Raw genomic sequence first — 16,922 nt, forward strand, 5'->3', positions numbered from 1 at the left:
CTCTCTGCTCCTATGATGCTGCTTGGCCTGCTGTGTTCATCCAGCCCTGCACCTTGTTGTCTCAGTTTACTGTACTTACGGTTTTTAGTGTCCAATAAAGCTGAGTAGAATGATGCTGCTTGGCCTGCTGTGTTCATCCAGCCCTGCACCTTGTTGTCTCAGATAGTCTGTTCAATTATTTCAATGCCATATGTGGCACCTTGTTATACTTCATCATCTATGGAACACTTTGCATGCATTTAGACTAAAAGGTGCTTTCTAAATGTTCTTTTTCCCCTTTCACCATTTGAAAGAATCAAATAATGTTATGAAAAGATGGGGGATTGCGCAGGGATCTAAGTATCCTAGTATATTAATCACAAAAGGTTAGTATTGTCATGATGACAGATCATAGAGCCTCAGGTAGACAGGATAGTGAAGAAGGGGCTTGGTAGGCTTTCATTTATTGGATAGCTTGTATTCAGTATCGGAGTTGGGAGGTCATGTTGTGGTTATACAGGATATTTGTTAGGCCACTTTTGGAATACTGCTTTCAATTCTGGTCTCCCTGCTACCGGAAGGATGTTGTGAAACTTGAAAGGGTTCAGAAAAGGTTTAAAAGCATGTTGCCAAGATTGGAGGATTTGAGCTATAGGGAAAAGCTGAATAGACAGGGGCTATTTTCCTTGCAGTGTCAGAGGCTGAGGGATGGCTTTATAGAAGTTTATAAAATCACAAGGGGCATACATATGGCTAAGGCCTTTTCCCCAAGTTAGTGGAGTCTAAAACTAGACGGCATAGGTTTAAGGTGAGAGGGGAAAGGTTTAAAAAGGACCTAAGGGGCAACATTTTCATGCAGAGGGTGGTGTGTGTATGGAATGAGCTGCCAAAGCAAGTGGTGGAGGCTGGTACAATTACAACATTTAAAAGGCATCTGGATGGGTATATGCATAGGAAGGGTTTACAGGGATATGGGCCAAATACTGGCAAATGGGACTGGATTAATTTAGGATATCTGGTCAGCATGGCTGAGTTGGACTGAAGGGTCTGTTTCCATGTTGTTTAGCTCTATGGTTCTATAACCCTGGATTACCTATGGAGATGTTGAACTTCTTTAATTATCTGTATTTTATAAAATGAGGTGACACAGCCAAAGAAACTGAGACTGTAAATTCTGAGTGATATGTTTCAGTGACTATCTAGGAGGCTAGTATGGATTATCCTCAGCTTTGTGGGAGAACCTGGAATGTCACTCATGATGGATGTCAAGGAAACCTCAAAGAAAAGGACTTCATACAGAGAAATTAAGTGCAAGCTGAATTGTAATTTCCTGTGAGTTATCTCAGATTGTGAACATGATGGGAGCAATGACAGCAATCTGGATATCACAATTTCTCTTTTCAAGAATAGGGGCAAAGGTAAGTTTAAACACTGGTCTCTGGGTGCTACTGCGCAAGGTATATGCTGTGAGGTCGCAGCTGAGAAAGCCCCACTGCAGTTTAAAAAGAATAGTCTCCCTCTCTCTTTTGCCAGAAAGTAAGGGATAGCACTGTTAAAAGGAACAATGGCCTTTCCAAATCAAATGTCATAAAACCAACAGCTCATCTACCAACATTAGTGCTACTGCCATCACCCAATATAATGTAGTATCCCATTGTCTACTCTTCATGGAACTTGGAGACTGATTCATATTTCATTTTTAACGTTTATCTTTTTTTTGGTACTCACTTCTCAATTGTATTCTGTATTTTTAAAATTCATAAACGGGATGTGGGCATTACTGGCTGACCAGCATTTACTGCCCAACCCTAGTTGCCCTTGAGAAGGTGGTGGTGAGCTGCCTTCTTGAATCACTGCAGTCCGCCTGCTGTGGGTTAACCCACAATGCCATTAGGGAGGGAATTCCAGGATGTTGACCCAGTGACAGCAAAAGAACACTGATATATTTCCAAGTCAGGATGGTGAGTGGCTTGGAGGGGAACTTGAAGGTGGTGGCATTCCCATTTATCTGCTGCCCTTGTCCATCTACATAGAAGTGATTGTGGGTTTGGAAGGTGCAGTCTGAGGATCTTTGGTGAATTTCTGTAGTGCATCTTGTAGATAGTACACACTGCTGCAAACGAACATCAGTGGTGGAGGGAGAAGATACTTGCATTGGCAGTGTTGAGTTAATATTTATTTCTTATATTTAGAAAACCCATGAACTCACCCATGAAAACATGGTTAAATTGTTCCTTATAAAACTTAAATTCATTTAGGAGAATGATATCCATAGCGGAAGAGATCCTTTCTTATATTAACTTTGTTGCAATCAGCTGAGGGGTGGATGAATAATGAAGGTGAGATCGTTCCTCATTCCTCAACTCAGAGCTGAAGTATTTCATCTGGATTTGTAATAAATCGGTGTACCTCACCCAGCGATTAGTTGTAACGTCTGCAGGTACAACAAGTAATTATGAAAGCTAACAGAATGTTATTGTTTATTGTGAGGAGAATGAATACAAAACTGTGGAGATTTTGCTTCAATTATTATGCAGGGCACTGTTGAGACCACATCTGAAGTGCTGTGCACAATAATAGTCTCTTTATTTAAAGGAGGATGTAAGTATGTTGGAAGCAATTCAAAGAAGGTTTACCTGACTAATGCTGGAATGGTTGGGATGTGTTGGGATGCAAGGTTGGATATGTTAGGCTTGAATCTGATGGTGTTTAGAAGAGGAAGAAATTGATTGAAATATATTTAAATCTCAGGGAATCTTGACAGGATGGATGTTTCATCTTGCTGAAGAATGTAGAACTAGGGAATGCCATTTAAAAAGGAAATAAGGACCCGTCACTTAAGACAGAGATGAGGAGAATCTTTGTTTCTGAGGTTTGAGAATCTTTGGAATTCTCTTCCTTTAAAAGGTGTTGGACATAGAGAGTCTTTGAATAATTTTAACTTAGAGGTGGATAGATTCTCGATAAGAAAGGCAGTGAAAGTTTATCAGGTGTCATATTGTATCATGTGTAGATTTCGCTTCACTTGTTTTCCCAAACTGCAAACAACTCTGTGAAATTTCCCTCCTTTTCAAAGCACCGAAAAGACCTGAAATGTCAACTTTCCTGCTCCTCTGATGCTGCCTGGCCTGCTGTGCTCCTCCAGCTCCGCACTGTGTTACCTCATTCAGTCAAGTTTTTAAGACGCCCTGTAAGCTTCAGAGATGGGGAGAAGTGACGTTTCATGGAGTAGGCAAGCAGCTCCCAAACAGGTACCAGGATTATGAGCCTGGAAGGGGTAAGAGAGAAGGAGGGTGTAAAGAGTTAAACAGTCAGGCATTTGTGTCCATAAAAGGTGTAACCATCGGAGAAACATCTGTCTTCAAGGACTCTGCATCAGTGTCACCGAATGCGTGCCTCTTCAGGAAGTGGTCACTGAGTTTTGTGCCATGGTCGAGGTGGAGCAGAGCCCCATGGGAAAAGGTAGTCATCCATTACCTGTTGTAACAAAGGTCACTGCAATTTCTACACCTCACAGACATTCCAGAGATTCACTATAGATATGCATAGGGCATCCCAATCTCTGGTTAGTTTCTGCCATGGGATAGTTACCAAAGCCATCTTTAAGATGGTCAGTTATTATACACGCTTTCAAACTTACCTGAATGATGGGGCTAAATGGAAAGAATCATTTGACTTGGAAAAACTGGGGCTATTTGAGGGTGTTACAAGGCAATTTGACAGCATAATTTAAAGTACAAAAAAGAGATTGGCTGAATAAATAGAAACAGACTTTTTCAATAGTGTGGGAATCCATAATAAGGAAACTGTAAATTGTGTTCCAATTTAGAGGTTTATAAGTATTATGTGTTGGGACTGTGGCTTTAATTTAAGGTAAAATGAAGGGGGTCACGTAACTTGTTCTGAATGCCTGCCTGACCGCATTTGTTACTGTTTAAAGGGGACCCAGAGGATGATAGAAAGTGTTTCCGCTTGGACCCCTGGGCAGCAGCATGTAAGTCTCTAAAGTCCTAGAAATGTGTTGAGAATTTCAGATTGTAAACAGCTGTAATTTAAGCCATTCATTTTTTTTCCAAGATGAAAGAGTATTTGTCTCTCAAGGATAGCTAAGCCGTACTTTGATTGTTTCAAAGCCCATGTGATTGACATTACCATGGAAATGTGCTTCGAGAGCAGAAGAGATTCTAGGATATCCATGAGAATGCACAAACATACAGATGGTTCCCGAGTTTCGAATGGGATCCATTCCCGAGTCTGTTCGCAAGTCAGTTTGTACGCACAGTGCAGGAGAATGAAAAGCAACTATTCGTAAGTATAGGAAGTGCTCGTATGTCAGATTTTAAACGTTACAGACCTGTATGGGATTGGATTTGTAAGTATGAATGTCCATAAGCCAGACGTTCATAAATCAGAATGCCAGGACGCAGGAAAGGGAGAGCAGCTACTGGGAGCAGGATGCCATGTTTCACTCCATGTGAAGGTAGATGGGAGCTTACAGTCGAATTCCTGCGGGAGTGAAATGAAGCTGGAAGATTTGTCCAACTTCATCTAGAGGGAGAAGTCTCCAGGAAAATCCACACTCTGAAAGACCATTATAGAATTACACGCTTCCAGGCTGAGAAAGAAAGAATCAGATATAAAATCAAAATAACACAATAATTTTGGACTGATTCTGAGAAATGTAAATGTCTACTTAATGGACAGTGTAATACAGACCTAATAATGGCTTTTTTAAAAAAAAAATTGAGTTAAAAGTTCTGTTCCATGTGTTAAATTACAGCTTGCCTTCAAAATTGTTTAGTTAATGGTGGTTTTGAAATGTAAACTCTTGTTAGCTATTAACCAGAAATTTATATTTCTTTTGAAAAGTTATTGGCCTATACTGGGTCAAAGACAAATGTGAGGAATTTTAAAAGAAAAATAGAAAATTTTGTATGGCTGTGGAATGCATGAAGTGGAGACCATATTAAGGTTTGAAATTGGCTCAGATAGGTGGGAAAGAAGAATAAAGGGAAATGGAAACAATTTAAACACACGGGATAATGATGACGTTTTTATTTAAAAAATATACTTTATTCATAAAAATATCTTTATCTACATACACTGTCACTAAAACAGTTCAATTCTGTACAGTAGCGTATGAAGAAACAAACATTGGAGCTACCCAGCAAACAAACCAAGGCACTTCTTACTGGTACAAGATTATATTACATACATTTGAAGCGCTGGGAGGGTCCAATAACTCAATGGACCTCCATTTTACTTTAGCAAAAAGACCATAGATGGTTCACCAGTCCACCTTGGTGGCAGCTGCCCCAAGCTTTAGCTCATCCCTGCACGTAGTCCTGGATCTTAGAATATGCCAATCTGTAACATTTGGTTGGGGTCAACTCCTTGCTATGGAACATGAACAAGTTTCAGGCAGACCAAAGAGCGTCTTTCACGGAGGTGATGGTCCTCCAGGTGCAGTCGATGTTTGTCTTGGTGTGCGTCCTGGGGAATAGACCGTAGAGCACAGAGTCCCACATCACTGAGCTGCTCAGGTCGAACCTCAGCAAAAAACACTGCATCTTTCTCCACACTTCCTTTGCAAAGGCTCATTCCAGAAAGATATGTGTGACAGTCTCAACTCCTCCACAGCTCTTTTGAGGGCAGTGCACAGTGGTGCAGACTGATCGGGCATATTAGAAGGATCTCGCAGGTAGGATGACTGCAGTAGCTAAACATCAATGCTGTGCGTTTCAACGCACGCAATCTTTCTCTGGCTGCATTATTTTCCTACCTGTGTGATGAGAATGTGACTTTACTATTTAGAAAAGATAACTACTTTAACTACAATCTGCAGGGTTAAAATCAAGTTTTCGGAAATCATTCCTGTCTATAGAAGGAAAGCATTTAAGTAGCTATCTCTTGTGACTATGCAAACAACACGTCATTAAAGATTAATGATCATCACCTGCCATTAGCGACCTCCCTGAGATAAATGACATCATTACTGTACATGTGATTGATTAAGCCAATAACTTTATAATTTCAATCCAACAAGACAGAATAAAACTTTGATAGACTGTGAGAGGCAAAGACACGCAAGGCACACTTTTGCTGCTAAGAAATACACACTATTAAGATCTATTTGGACTTTTTTAAATTTACAAATTCTAATATTTAGATGCCACAGTATTATGCACTGTCACATTTCCTTGCAGTTTTAATGAGTATATTAATGGATCCAGGCATCTTTAACTTATTTTTTCTACCTATGTTATAATTTATTGAATTAAGGAACAACAATGCAGCCATATCAGTCTGCACTAATTGCGATGTCACACAGATATATACATTGTAGCTGAGAGAAATGAATATGTTGGCTCGATTAATGCCAATTTTGGAAGTCACATCATTTAGTTGATCAGTCTATTATTAAGCTTCAATCTCATTAGTTCATGTGGTCATTCAGGTATTAGCATGAGCCCTGCTTCATGGTATCACCAGAAAAACACATGGCATTGTAGAAACCAACCAACAAAACTCTGAGATGAAAATTGGCTGTAATATCCTTTTATTTAGGTCTTTCTGCAGCATCAATTAACCAAAAGCACCATTAACAGATGAATTGGTGATTTATCTAATGTGTAGGACCCTTTTCTTTTTCAATTGACTGTTTTGTTTGCTTACATCACAGCTCAAAAGAGATGAATGGGTTGTGAAGTAATTTAGAATTTGTAGGCATAAGGAATAATAGTTGCTGCTATTATCAGCCTCCTTGATTTAGATATGTTACTCGGATATATTTTTGAGTTATCTCCTCCCAGGATGAGTCTTGCTTAACTGGTACATGGACTAAACATAAAGATTAATGCATACGTTTTATCTCATTCTTGATTTTTAAAATCTTAATTATTGGATTATAGAACACACTGAGCACCACATTCAACTTATTGATCTATGTTGCAATCAAACAAAATTCTGTAGTAGAGGTGGATCTCTGAAAATGAATTGGGTAAAGCTGAGGTTAAATGAATCGACGGACCTGTTCTTGAAATGGTTGATAATGACTGTATGCGACACTGTTGAAATAATGTTAATGCCTGTATGCTATAGACTCTTACATCTAGCGGGGACATGACTAACCTATTGGACTAAATCATGGAATCCCTTCAATGTGGAAGCAGGCCATTCAGTCCATCAAGTCCACACTGACTCTCCGAACACATCCCACCCAGACCCACACCCCCTAAACTATCTCAATCCCCATGGTTAATCCACCCAACCTAAACATCCCTGGATACTATGGGCAGTTTAGCATGACCAATTCACCTAACCTGCACATCTTTGGACTGCAGGAAGAAACCCAGGCATACATGGGGAGAATGTGCAAACTCCACACAGCCAGTCACCCAAGGTTGGAATTGACCCCAGGTCCCTGGCGCTGTGAGGCAGCAGTGCCAAGCACTGAGTCAACATGCTGCCCTTGACACAAGAATAGTGAGTTAAGAGTCGATTTATTACTAAAATATTTTAAATGCTATTTTAAAAAGTAAGGCTTAAACAATGAAAACAATTTCTGCTCATTCTGTCCCGTTTTTCTATCCCAACCTCCAGGTACCAGATATGTAGGCTGTACATTCCAGTGATTGATGCAGGACACCAAACTATGCATTCCACTGACAGCGACAGTTGGCAGTGTATAGATTATACTGCACTCGTAAGCCTCAGAGCACATTAAGTGTAGTTCTGCTGTGGGACAACATTTACCAAATAATCCAAACTATGCTCAGAATCACAATGGAAACTAATATAGGATTATTATTTGGGCTCACTAATCATTTTTTTGAGCTAGAAGTTAAATATATTAACATACAGGACCCTGTTTTATTTTTTATATATCTAATTTACCTGTATGGACATGTTGTGTCACAACTCCATGGCCACATGAGATACCATAGTGTGCTCACTTCCATACTATGAGTGTAAATTTGTGAGCATAAGAACAGGAGTAAGTCATTCAGCCTGTTGAATTGCCCTGCTATTCAATACAATCATGGCAGATTGAACACTTCAATGCCTTTTAACACTCCATCTGCCTAACCCTGTACACTATCAATAATCAGAAATTTAAAAAAATGCTCTTTATTAAACATATGGAAAGACTAAACTTACAGGGCCCTTTGCAGTAGAGGTTCACAATACTTTCGGTAAAAAAGAAATCTCTTGAAGTGGCATTCCCCTTATGTTTAAGGTGTACCTCATAGTTCTAAACTCCTCCACCAGGTGAAACATTTGCCTGTTTCCAGTTTCCTAATCTCTGTTCAGGGTGTAGCTCTGCCACGCCAGGAACACATCTGGTGAGCTTTCGTTGCGCCTTCTCTATGGCAACAATAACCTCTTTGCAATAAGAAGACCATAACTGTACACAGTACACCAGTTGCAGTCTACCCAAGCTCCTAAGCAAGATCTCAGTGCTCCTGAGCTCTAATCCTCTTGCAATAAATGCTAATATTCCATTAGCTTTCCGGTTAGCTTGTTGCACCTGCATGTTAGCCTTCATTGACTTAGCAATAACGATCAGATCCCTTTGTACTTCTATATTTTTCAACCTCTTTACCATTCAAAAGATACTCTGCATGTCTGTTTCTCTACCCAATATGGATGAACTTGCATTTTTCCACATTTTATTTCAGCTGCCATGTTTTTGCCCATTCGCTAATTCGTCCAAATCCTCCTCAGGTTCCCATACATTCTTCTCAAAGCATACATTCACATTTAGCTTTGCATCATCTGCCGATTTGGAAATATTATATTATGTCCCCAGCTCTAAATCATTCATATATATCGTGGACAGTTGGAGCCCGAGTAATGGACCTTACAGTACTCCACTCGTCACATCTTGCCAACATAAGGATAAGGCAGTTATTCCAATTCTCAATTTTCTGTCTTTGGGCCAATTGATAATTTGTGCCAGTACATTACTTCCTATTTTGTGTGCTTGAATTTTTCTAAGCAGATTCCTGTGAGGGGCTTTATCAAAAGCATTTTGAAATTTTGTGTCTGCCAGGTGGCTGTTCTGGCACATTTGTAGTGTTCCTACTTCTAAGCTAGAAAGCCCAGGTTCCATTCCTATCTACTCCAGAGTTATGTTATAACACATCTGTTGATTTAAAAACTGTCTACAAAAGTTGGAGCTCTAGTGACACAGTTTTAATGATTCTGGCTGATTAAGCTAAACTTTTCAAAGTGCCCTGCTATAACATCTTTAACAGACGTACACCGAAATGGTCTGAAATTTCCTGCTTTCTGTCTCTCTATTTGAATAAAAGAATTACATTCATTATTTTCTACACTAATGGACCTCCCCTGAATCTAGGAAATTTGGATAATTAAAACCAATGTATCAACAATCCCACTAGCTGCTACTTTTAAGACAGATGAAGTGCTTCAGGACCTGGAGTCTTGTAAACCTTCAACAATTTTCTCAGTATCTCTTCCATGAAGTTGTAATTTTATTAAGTTCCTCCCTTCCATTTCCTGATTTACAATTATTTCTGGGATGTTACTTGTATCCTCTAAAGTGAAGAAATGATTCACCTAGTGGGGGAGTTTAGAACTAGGAGGTACACTTTAAACCTAAGAGGAATGCCACTTAGATCCGAGATCAAGAGATTTATTTTCAATCAAAGGATCGTGAACCTTTGGAATTCACTACTGCAAAAAAAATCATTTTCTGAAGAAGGGCCGCGACCCAAAACATCAACTTCCCTGCTCCTCTAATGCTGCCTGGCCTGCTGTGTTCCTCCAGCTCCACACTATGTTATCTCTAATTCCAGCATCTGCAGTTCTGGCTATCTCTACAATTCATCTGCCAACTTTTTAATTTTCCATTACTACTTCTCCAGCCATATAGGACCAATACTCATTTTAACTCTTTTTTAAAATATGTATAGAGACTCTTTTTCTATCTTTTTAACTTATATCGAGCTTTCTCTTATACTTTTTATTTTTTCCTCCATATTAACCTTTTAGACAATATTTCCCTTTTCTTATATTCCAATCTTTTGACCTGCTTACCCACCTATGCATAATTATTTGTTTTTTTAAAGCTTGATAGTATCCTGTTCTTTTTTTAATTAACCATACATTTACATTCTTCACAGAATTTTTCTTTCTTATGGAATGTATTTAGTCTGTGTATTCCGAAATATATGTCTGTCACGGCATTTCTATGACTTATCTCTTAACCTAATTTGTCAGTTCACTTTAGCTAGCTCTAATTGTGTACTTTCATAATCACCCTTATTAGTATAAAATACTATCCTTGGACCCACACCCCACACTGTCAAACTGGGGGTAAAATTCAATTATATTATTCCTGTTACATGGGGATCGCTTCATGATGAGATCAATATTACTTGTCACTATTTGACTTCAAAAATGTGCTCTTCTAAGAAACTATTGGGGCAAAATTTTGTTAACTGCGCTTTTAATCAACTTTCACCAATTTGATCTTTTTCAGTCTGTATAAAGATTAAAATCCCTATAATTATTGCCATACCTTTCTGACAAGCTCCCATTATTTCTTCCGTCATACTCCATCCCATGGGGTGTGGGGTTCTGCCTACCACTCACAGCTCTCTTGTCCTTCTCTCCCTCTCTGTCTTCTCGCTGAGATTGGCAACTCTCACCTTGACAGAGGGGACAGACAAACGGTGCCTATTGCGGGATTCCCATTGGCCTTCCAATGATGGGGTCTATCCTGCTGGCCTTGATTATATGGCCAGCCTGCACCCTACCCTTTCATTTCCTGGAAAAATTGCAGTGGACATGCCTACCGTACACTGTGAGCTAAGCACCTGTTTCCTGTACCTGATTCCTGATTGCAATTCCAGTCAACCAGAAAATGGCTGGCAATGCATATTTGATCTTCAGCTTCATAGATAGAAACATCCAGTTCAAAAATAAGGAAGACAGACTGACTCTTTGTGAACCACTAGTTGGGCCTGAAGAACTGCATCCAATTCTTTACCACTCTGCACTAAGGGTCTGATAGTCATTCAGAGGGTGTGGAGGAGATTTACTAGAATGAAATATAGGATTCTTAAGGGGCTTGGCAGGGTAAATGCTGAGAAGATATTTCCCCTCATGGGAGAGTTTCAGACCAGGTGGCATAATCTCCTAATAAAGGGGCACCAATTTTAGGGTATGAGGAGGAATTTCTTCAGAGGGCTGTGAGTCTTTAGCACAGGGAACTATGGAGGCAGAGTCCTTGTGTATATAGACTCTTGCATCAATAGAGGAGTCAAATGTCATAGAGTCATAGAGGCCTAAACGTTTCTTAAATGTCAAAATTGTACTCACCTCCACCATTACCTCTGGCAACCCATTCCAGACACTCACCACCCTTTGTGTGAAATAATTGCCCCTCTGGACTCTTTTCTATCTCTCCCCTCTCACCTTAAACCTATGCCATCTCATTCTAACACAGGGAAAAGCTGTCGAATGTCTACCTTATCTATGTCTCTCGTGATTTTATATACCTCTATAAGATCACCCTTCAGTCTCCTATGCTCCGGGGAAAAGTGTCCCAGCCTATCCAACCTCTGCTTACAACATGAACCCTCCAGTCCAGGTAGCATCCTAGTAAATCTCTTCTGCCATCTTTGTATAGTAGGGTGACCAGAATTGCATGCAGTACTCCAAATGTGGCCTCACCAGCATCTTGTACAGCTGCAACAAAACATCCCAACTCCTATATTCAGTGCTCTGACCGATGAAAGCTAGCATGCCGAAAGCCTTCTCCAACCCTATGTTTACCTGTGAGTCCATTTTCAAGGAGCTTTGAACCTGTAGCCCTTGATTTCTTTGTTCAGTTACACTCCCCAAGGCCCTACCATTGACCATGTACGTTCTTTCCTCGTTTGCCTTACCAAAATGCAATACCTCGCATTTATCTAAATCAAACTCCATTTGCCATTCCTCAGCTCACTGGCCCGGTTAACCGAGGTCTTGCTGCATTCCTAGATAAGCTTCTTCACTGTCCACTATACCACCAGTCCTGGTGTCATCTGCAAACTTATTAACCATATCTCCTAAAGTCTCATCCAAATCATTTACATCAATGACAATTAACACTGGGCTCAGCACTGATCCCTGTGGCGCACTGCTGGTCACAGGCCTCCAGTTTGAAAAACAACCCTCTACCATGACCCTCTGTCTCCTACCGTCAAGCCAATTTTGTATCTAATTGGCTAGCTCTCCCTGGATCCTGTAAGATTTAACCTTAATCAGCAACCTATGTGGTACCTTGTCAAAGGCCTTGCTAAAGTCCATGCAGACAACGTCTACCGCACTGCCTTCATCTACTTTCTTGGTCAGCACTTCAAAAAATTCAATCAAATTTGTGAAACACAATTTCCCACACACAAAGCCATGCTGACTATCCCAAATGAGTCCTTGTGTCTCCCAATGCCTGTAGATCCTGTCTTTCAGAATCCCCTCTAACAACTTGCCCACCATGGATGTTAGGCTCACTGGTCTGTAGTTCCCACGCATTTCCCTGCAGCATTTCTTAAGTAATGGCACAACATTAGCCAACCTCCGATCTTCGAGCACTTTACCTGTGGCTGTCAATGATACAAATATCTCCCCAAGGGGTTCCGCAATTTTCTTCCTAGCTTCCCACAAGGTCCTTCCACTTCATCAAGTCCTGGGGATTTTATCTACCTTAATGTCTTTTAAGACTTCCAACAGTTCCTCTTCTGTAACATGGACTCTCTTCAAGACATAAGGTTATGGCATAAAGAAAGGAAAGTGGATGTGGGGAATGTCAGATCAGCCATGATCCTATTGAATGGTGGAGCAGGCTTGAGGGGCCAAATAGCCTACTCCTGTTCCTGTTTCTTATGGTCTCATGGTCCAATGATTGGGAGATTTTAGCTACAAGTACAGATTGGAAAATTGGGGTTGTTCTCCTTAGAGCAAAGGAGATTAAGGACAGATTTGATGGTGATATATTAAATTTTGACAGGTTTGGATAAAGTAAACAAGAAAAAAATTGTTCCATTGGTTGAAGTTACGAGGATAAGGAGACAAAGATTTGAGATTCTGGACTAAGATACAGGGGGACGTGGAGAAGAACTTTTTTATTATCCCCAGTGGTTTGTAATGACCTGGAACTGATTGCTCATGAGAGTGGTAGAAACAGAGAGGATCAGTGGTTCCAAAATGAATGTGATGTGTTCTTGAAAGAAATTGATTTGAAGACTTGTGGGGTTAAAGTAGGAGAAAAGACTGACTGGATTACGGTATGGAGATCCACATAGATGCGGTAAGCCAAATAATCTCCTTCTCTTGTGGAATACTTTCTAATCAACCTGTTCAGAGATGTTATTACAGACCTCCTGGGGCAGCTGGGACTTGAATCTGGGCCTCCTGGCTCAGAGATAGGGACATACCACTGCACTATAAAAGCCCATCCTCCTCCTCTGCAATAAATGACTTGACAACTTTGTACTCTGGTAGATATTTGCAACTTAACTAGCGTTCGTCAGAAAAAGATTAACCCTTCATTTATCTCATCGCTGTATGCAGGACTTAGCTGGATGCAGTTTAAACGCTGCATTTTCCTGCATTTCAGCAGTGCATGTAAAAGTACTTTGTGGCTGTTTAAATAGTCTTGGGCATTTTGAGATTGTGAGGTAAAAGACTTTCTTCCTTCTTTATGTCAGGCAGGTATTGGGAGAATTCGATTTAGAGGGTTAAACCTGTGGTAGGCAGAGCCAAGTGGTGAAAATGAGATCTCAGATAGTAAATTGCAAAATTCCAAACATTTGAATTAATGATTTTTCGCAGCACTTTTGGGTGTTTATTACTTAACATGAAGAATTATGTTATGGTTATCTTGATTCCCAAATGCCTATACTCTAATCTTTGTTACCTGCGCTATAAATAAGTAAGCCTTACATCGATAGAGGTAATTGCCTGCAGTTACTTTGATCTCAAATGCGTGTAAAAGGCATTACTGATGGTAAGCTCTGATTACATTTTTTTGAACACAATCATATGAAGCAAATCATAAAAAAAATTCATTATTTATTTTCGCTTGAATGATCATCATGTTTAAAACAGTTGTCATCATACCTGCTATCAGTTTTAAACGTAAATAGCAACAATGCAATTTGCTGCTGACAATAATGTCACAAGATTTGCTCAAGGGGCAGAGAACATATATGCATAAAAATTGTTGCAGCTTCTAAACTAATGGTACTCGACTTGCAATCAGAAATTGAGATCAGATACATTGTGGAAAATTAAGCAAGGTACGTTTGTGATTTCCTGTCCAGTGCTCCCTTGGGCATGGAAACAGCACTGGTATTCCTTCACAACCTTCTTAACTTTGCTCTTAAAACTAATGATCTCACTGCTACCTGAAGCATTACATTGCAACATGAAACAAACATAATGATGATTGCTATGTTCAGAATTTCCAAAGATGTGCATTTAATTTCCGAAAATGTTTTTCCAAACTTTTCATTGCTAATTATTATTCCGTTGTAATTCACCCTTTTGTACGGTTTTCAATAAACTTCTTCCTTCAATTTTCTTGTATATTTGTCACAGTTTGTCTGCAAAAATGCTCCCCACTGACCTTGAAGAATCTAATAATCTTTATGACGTGGATTTCACCTTTCCTGTCATCAATTTGACTCTCCGGTCAAATCACGGGGATTTCCAGACATCCAGTAAAGGTAGTGTCAACAAGCATGGTAAGCATAAGAACGTTGATGGTTTCTCACAGACTTCAAACCAGGAAATTAAATCCATTGAATATTTAATCTTTTCTAAATAAAAACTGTAAAGAGAGCTAGTGAAACAAACAATTGAGACACAAATAGGGCTTCGCCCCCTGCTCCACTGCTGCCTAGTTTGAAGGTGGGAAGAAGATATAAAATGCACTGGGTGGACTGCTACTCACTGTCCTTTTCAACCTTTTCTACCTTTTCAGTCAGACCACAAGGTGACAATGGATGGCCTGATCAACCGTGGGCCCGATTGAAGCTCTTGTGGGCAATCATTGCCTAAAACCTTCCTGTAATCACACAAAAAAAAGGAGAGGTGAAGGTACATTTGTGTGTTTATTATGATATTGGATTGACTTCTTTCCCAACTTGTGTTTTGGCATGTGAAATCAAATGAGGAATCTTGAATTCCATGGATATCTACAGCTGTGGGATTAGGCCAACCACTCCCTGCCCAAGCATGCAATTTAATTGGAACTATTTGCATTGTAATTACCTAAAATTTGTGATTCTGAGCAAAGCTTTTATCAGGTGAATCACTTATGTTGTAATTTGATTTTGCATCAAATAAATTGAGTGGAATAATTTATACATAAATGTAAGGGGCAAATGTGTAGGAATGTGATTGCTTAGGTGTAAACAAAAAATCTGTGGGAATTAAAAATAAAAGACTGGGAAAGATGTATGTATAAGAATCATTGAACCAGTCCATAGGTCTACCGTGTGGGGCATAGTGGCATAATGCTTATGTTACTGGGCTGATAATCTGGTAGCCTCAGTTAATGCTGTCTAGATAGGAGCTCAAATCCTATCACTGCTGCAAGAGAGACTACATTCAATTAGATAATATCAATAGATAAATTAGATGATTTTGAACACTAGTCTTAGTAATGTCTAAAAACCAGTCTGGTTTACTAAATCTTTAGTCTTAGTAATGTCTAAAAATCAGTCTGGTTTACTAAGCCCTTTAGGGGAAGGAAATTGAATACCCTTTATTAAGCCTGACTTATGTGATGTGGTCTGACCTCTAGATCACCTAACAATCTACTCAAAATCACAGAATTGTTACCATACAGAAAGGAGTTATTTAGCCCTTTATATCTGCACTGGCTTTCCAAAGATCAATTCACTTAGTGCCATTTTCCTGACTTCTCCTTGTGATACTGCACATTGTTCCTTTTCAAATAACAGATAAAGTGCCCTTTTGAATAGTTTGTATGAACCTGCCCCCGCGACACTCTCAGGCAGTGCATTCCGGACTGTAGCCACTCACCGCATGAAAAGTTTTCTTTTCAATCACCTTTCCTTCTTTTCCCAAATACTTTAAATCCGTGTCCTTTCATTCTCAATCCCTCTGAGTGGGTAGTTTCTCCCTATCTACTCTGTTCAGACCTCTCATAATTTTGACTGCATTTATCTGATCTCCTCTCAACCTTATCTTCTCCAAGGAGAATAGTTCTAACTTCTCTAATCAGTCTTCATAACTGAAAGTCCTTATCCCTTGAACCATACTTCTTCTGCACACTCTGCAATACCTTCACATTCTTCTTAAAATGCAATTCTGAGAACTGGATGCAATATATAAGTTCAGCATAAACTTCTTGATCTTGTATTCTATGTTCTTATTAACTTAGGATACTGTATATTTTATTAGCCAAACTCTCAACCAGCCCTGTACATATACACCAGGTTCCCCTGTTTCGGCAATCGCTTTATAGGTATACCTTTTTTATATATTTTCTGTCCATGTTCTTCCGATCAAAATGAATTACTTCAAAGTTCTTTGCATTGAACTTGATACACAACTGTCCACCAATTTGCGACCTTGTCTATGTTCTCTGAAGTGTTATGCTATCTTCCTCACAATCTTCCACAGTTTTACAACGTTCTCCATGTTTTGTATAATTCCTGACATTTGAAAGTGTTTGCTATGCACTGATGTCTAAGCCATTGATATATATTAGAAACAAAGAGGATCCCAACACTGACACCTTGGGGATCTTCATTATAAAAGAGCCCAAAACATCACCAACTAACCATTTCTCTGTTTCTTGTCACTCAACCAATTTCACATCCATTTTCCTGCTATCCCTTTTACTGCACATGGTATTTTGCCCAACTGTCTGTTGTCAGACACTGTGTCAAATGCCT

The 16,922-nt window shown here is 39.6% G+C and overlaps 1 long non-coding RNA gene across 2 annotated transcripts; it reads left to right on the plus strand.

Moving 5' to 3' along the window:
* The first annotated feature begins 3,872 nt into the window (after nt 1-3,872).
* LOC125483326 lies at nt 3,873-15,243 on the plus strand. 2 transcript variants are annotated; one of them, XR_007262280.1, is made up of 3 exons: nt 3,873-3,973; nt 14,593-14,738; nt 14,978-15,243. It is a non-coding gene; the product is annotated as an uncharacterized LOC125483326 (long non-coding RNA). The 2 variants fall into 2 exon arrangements; XR_007262281.1 differs by having other exon boundaries at nt 14,593-14,720.
* The last annotated feature ends 1,679 nt before the right edge of the window (nt 15,244-16,922 follow it).

The sequence above is a fragment of the Rhincodon typus genome, chromosome 6 (assembly GCF_021869965.1).
Source record: "Rhincodon typus isolate 14 chromosome 6, sRhiTyp1.1, whole genome shotgun sequence".
Taxonomy (NCBI): Eukaryota; Metazoa; Chordata; class Chondrichthyes; order Orectolobiformes; family Rhincodontidae; genus Rhincodon; species Rhincodon typus.